This window comes from Mus musculus, chromosome 10 (genome assembly GCF_000001635.26).
Source record: "Mus musculus strain C57BL/6J chromosome 10, GRCm38.p6 C57BL/6J".
NCBI classification, from domain to species: domain Eukaryota; kingdom Metazoa; phylum Chordata; class Mammalia; order Rodentia; family Muridae; genus Mus; species Mus musculus.
Genome location: NC_000076.6, coordinates 111554483 through 111559366, shown reverse-complemented (window position 1 = coordinate 111559366; position 4884 = coordinate 111554483).

The window sequence follows — 4884 nt, the reverse complement described above, 5'->3', positions numbered from 1 at the left end:
GCTCCGAGTGACCCCGGCCATAAAATTATTTCACTGCTACTTCACAACCGTAATTCCGCTACTGTTATGAATCATAATGCAAATATTTGGGAAGATAGAGGTTTGCCAAAGGGGTCCCAACCCACAGATTGAGAACCGCTGGCCTATGCCAAGGGGCCCTTTAATGAAGTGTGACCAAATTCAAGGACTCATCCCTTCAAGGAGACAGGGTGAGCTCAGAGATTAACTAAGCTTGTCAAAATATGTTCCTTTTGAAGATAAAAACAAACAAACAAACCTGCCCTCTCTACTAAGGATCATCATAGCACAGATGCATTGTGGGGTGAGGGTGGGGGGCACTTTGTCTGGCAAGTGCCCTGTGTGAAAAAAACGAATCTTTATTTGCATGAGCAAGAGGCGGGAGACAGCTGTTAAAAACAACCTGTCAGTAGAAAGCTAGGGATGTGTGTTCCGTTGTGAATGGAAATGTGAACCACCATAAAAATAGACACTAGCGAAACCAAAGGGACCATGTAGAGGTCAGACACAGAATGTGAGGAATCCTGGCCTCCTTCCAAGTCGGCTAGACAACACTCAGGCCATACCTTGAGAGGAAGACACTACCAAGTAGCCTTAAATAAGTTACCTTTGGGAGGGTCTACGGAGTAACGAGTATTGCTCAGTCCTTACTGTATCTGTGTGGGTGCTGGGGCATAAACAAAACACCATGAAAATTTATGGTGTGATACAGACAGCTGCTGCCCTCTTTACCCAGCAATTGCCTCTGGAAAAAAAAAAAAAGAAGAAGACATCCCTTAGTTTGAATAGAAGTCTGCTAATTGTGAGCCATTGAGCAAACAGATGTAAAGTTTCTGCTTCGGCTGCACCCTCCAAAAGGAGTTATGTACATTAAGTAAGTGAATGCGTGCACAGGTACTGGGCTAGTGTCCAGTGCTTAGCAACAGCTCAACAAATATTAACCAATACTCTGACTGACTACTGTGAGGAAATAGGTAACAGGGTGAGATGTGGGCCTGCAAGAAAACCACAGTCCCACCCGGCCCCATGGACCGCATTGACTGTCAATGAACTGTATCTGCATTCTTAACTCATTTGTTTCTAGAGGAAGAAAGATCCAGAGCCTGATGCTTGCGGTCTGTTATCCCCCTGCCCTCCCCCGCCCCTGCGCATGCGCAGCCCCCCCCCCCCCAGCATCCAGAACAGAGACAGAGCAACAGAGCTCCCCCAGCTCCATGATGCCCAGCAGGAAACAGGAAAGACCTCAGCTTAATTTACCACCTTCTCCCAACAGCCTGCCCGCCCTTGAGATTGCTCAGCTCCTGAGCTTCTTGCAAGGAGAAGAGGAATATGAAACCCACGTCCAGTAACCGGCCCACAGGAAGGGCGCCAACATGGCGGCTCTGACTGTGCTCCCATAGAACTATTGCTTGGAACAGCACAGGACGATTTACCGTGGACATGACCTACCACCAAGCTAGCTCTTCTACATAGTGCAAGTTAACCCTAGTGCACGGCCTCGAGCTTCACGTGCATTTCACAGTATTAGAAAGAACACAGAGACTCGCCTAGGTTTTAATACTTTGCTTACTATGTTTCTTAACCTCTGTGAGTCTCAGTGGTCCCATCTCTAGAAAGAAGGAAGCGGGGCAGGAGATGTGGCTAAGTGGTTAAGAGCACTGGCTGCTCTTCCAGAGGACCCAAGTTTAATCACCAGCACCCACATGGCAGCTCACGACGGTCTGTAATCCAGCTCCAAGGGATTTGACCCCTTCACACAGATGTGCGTGCAGGCAAAACACCAATGCACGTAAAATAAGGATAAATAAAGCATTTTTAAAAAGAGAGAAGAAGGGATCGAGAAAATAACATATTGTGTTTATTTTGTAGATATTAATATTTACTATTTTAAATTATGAGTACCTGTATATGTATTCCCGTGGGAATGTGTCTGTGAGAGTTGTATGGAAGTCAGAGGTATCTGAGGTCCTGGAGGTAGCGTCACAGACGGTCATGAGCTCCCTGATGTGGATGCTGGGAATCAAACTCAGATCCTCTGAAAGAGCAGCAAGTATTCTTGTCTGCTGAGCCATCTCTCCAATGATAATACACCTGGTTTACCATTATCCATGAGATATTTTGATGTCAACTTTACCTATTAGTTCTCCTTTCTTATATATTCTTTTATATATATATATATATATATATATATATAAACGATAAGCATGGGCATTTTTCTCCATAAGAGTCATCCCACCTAGGAGACAGCAGCATGTTGAATATGAATGTGTAGATGTGAGTGCTGAGGGAATGGCTATTTAAACGGTTTAGGAGGTGTGGCCCTGCTGGAAGTAATGTGTCACAAGGGTCAGGGTTGGGGGTGGGCTTTGAAGTTTTAAAGGCCCAAGGCAGGCCCTCTGCCCTTCTCTTCCTGCTGCCTGCAGGTCCAGATCCAGAACTTGGAGCTACCTCCATCACCATGTCTGCCTCTCTGCTGCCAGGCTTCCTGCTATGAGGGATGACGGACTAACCCTCTAAAACTGTAAGCCAACCCCAGTGAAATGCTTTCTTTTAGAAGAGTTGTGACGGTCAAGGTGTCTCCTCACAGCACTAGGACACTGACTAAGACTATATCCACCGTGCTTCTGGTAGGCAACACTACAGCTCTGGCTCGCCCCAGCCAGCATGGAGAAAGCAGGAATTCACTTCAATAACCAACCATCTTTCCTGTCTTAATCAGTGTCTTATGGATGTGAAGAGACACCACAACGGTGGCAACTCTTATGAAAGAAAGCTTTTCTTTGCTCCCTGCTTACAGTTTCAGAGGTTTAGTCCGTTATCCTCATGGTGACACACAGGCAGACATGGTAGGTGAGAGTTCTACATCTGGATCCATAGGCAGCAAGAACAGAGAGTCACTGGGCCTGGCTTGGGCCTTTGAAACCTCAAAGACCACCCCCAGTGACTTACTTCCTCCCAAAAAAGCCACACCTACTCTAACAAGGCCACATCCTCTTACTAGTGCCCCTCCCTATGACCAAGCATTCAAATATTTGAGCCTCTGGGACCATTCCTATTCAAACCAGCACACTTCTCTTTCTCCCAATACCTCCTTATTCTTTCTTTGTTATTATAATCCAGGCGGTGTCTTTGGGGGCCAATAACTCATAAGTACATGTTCATATGTAACCCAGGCAATGTCTTGGGGGCTGACAACTCATAGGTACATGTTCATATGCAAAGGTATGTTCATACACATATGCCTGATTCATGATTCGTGGATTTAGCACTGGTTTTGCTATTTGAGAAACTTTTAAAGTTTGTTTTTGACATTTTCATACATGTATATAATGGATCCTAGATTTAGACACCCCCCCCCACTCTCTCTCTTCCTCCCTCTGGACTCCTAGCCCCTCCCCTTTCACACTCATGTCCTCCTATTTATGTTTTCATAACTTACTGAGCCCAATTAACACTGCCTACAAGCATCATCTTCTTAGGTAGGTAGGTTTATATGATGGAGATGTACCCATAACCTCCCAAAGGCCAAAAACCTAATTAACACAGTTTTGCTAAGACTCTATCCTAGTCATGTCTCCCTCCTTGGCCATGACCAAGGCATTTACAGTCTCTTACACGATCTTCATCCTTGCTCACAGGCTTCTCCAACACAGTTCTCTGTTGATCCTCTCAGTGACTGCCACAAGGACCAACATGAGACACTTTAATCACCTCCAGCAGGAACTCTGAGTCATACTGCCCAACCCCCTCCGTGCCTTGAGGGGGTGCTGTGCTAAAGGTCTGGGTACATTATATCATTGTATGTCTTCCAACAACTCTATGTTACAAATAAGAAAACTGAGTCTCGGGGAGCATGGCTCATCAGCCCAAAGACATGGAAGTAGAATAAGAAGTTCTGAAGCTGTGAAAAGATCCATTCATCCATCCATCCATTCATTCATTCATTCATGTACACAACATATTCATTCATTCATCATTATCAGGTATGTTCTCTATTCCAGAAACAGCCAGGTCTTCATTGTCAGCAAACAAGCTGGAAGTGGTTCCTGTTTCCATCCACCTGCACATCCTGTTTTATAATTACTGCTCCCAAATTAGATACCAAATTGTTGTCCAGTGTGGTACGGCAACCTGACTCACGGGGAACCAGACACTGTGGTCTGATGGCTTTTGGCATCCCTCTGTGCAAACAAAAAGGAAGCCTTAAACACATCCACCCAAGACCCAAACCAAACTGAAGAAGCACCTAACTGGGAAGTTTACTTCATTCTGTGAGTTTGAGGCCAGTCTGCTCTGCATACTGGGTTCCAGCACAGCCAGACACGGCTATGCAGAGAGACTCTCAAAAACAAAAAAAACCAAACAAACAAATAAAATAAAATAGAAGTCCTCATCATTCAAGTTCTGCTCAATTTGAATTTGGTGCTAGCAGAGGAGTCAGTGTCTATCAAACAACATCCGGACCACATCCCCTCTAAAGGGCTGCGGTTAGATGCCCGAGGGAGTTTGTCTACTGAAGCCTCCATCTACTGCCTGGTCAGGCTGGTTTGCCTCACCCCACACTTCTATATCTATCTCTTGAACACACCAGACCAGATGGGCAGGTTCCTGTTAAATGTTTTAGGATGATTCTAGAAACTCTGAGACATGAACTCCACCGTCTCCTTCCTTGGGGTTTCTGCACTGCACATCCTTGGGGCACAGAGGAGAGGGTACAAAAGTGGCATAGAAGTCTCTCTCTTTCCCAATGGATACTTTTAGTTTCTCACTTGTGCCCCCAGGTAACCAAGCCTTCATTCTGGACCTGGTAAGAATGCTTTAAATGAAGAGATTCTTACTAAAGACTATACCAAGAGACAAGTCTTT